Here is a 589-nt window from a genome sequence, read left to right as displayed (position 1 = left end):
CATTTAAAAATTAGGTTATATTTTAAAAATAGGATAAAGAATTCTATACTTCTCATGGTTGCACATAAGTCCAAAAATCTCACCATATATATCCTTGAAGCAGGACAGTCCCACAATATTCCTTTTCCTGTCTCTTGCTTTCCTTCACCACCCCCTTCTTCTTGATCATCCACCTACCCGAGAGACAACTTAGCAGTAACTGGCATGTCATGACAAGCCGCCCATATTCAGAATACCACAAGGACAGGCACTCCAAACATGAAACCACTATTACAAATTACCTTCTGCAGTGCAGTAGCTTAGTTCACAGATATCAGTATATATAGTTACTCAGGGTGAGAATCTTTGCAATTAACTCCTAGATTAAAGAATCTTCTGAATATTCTCCGGATCATTGCCTTCCTCATCATTTACATATAACTGCATGGCTTAACATTTTCATGTTTCCTAGCTCATCACCTTTCCCTCTCTTGATTAGTTAGGCCTTGAGAAACTGCTTTCCCTTTCTTTGTATTATATCTTTCTATTGGTATTTCTTCTTTGGAGTTCTTATACTAGGGAGACTATACGATATTTACACATGTGTGTC

Source organism: Octodon degus, unplaced genomic scaffold, assembly GCF_000260255.1.
Source record: "Octodon degus isolate 3935 unplaced genomic scaffold, OctDeg1.0 scaffold00050, whole genome shotgun sequence".
NCBI lineage: Eukaryota > Metazoa > Chordata > Mammalia > Rodentia > Octodontidae > Octodon > Octodon degus.
This window is presented reverse-complemented; position numbering follows the sequence as displayed.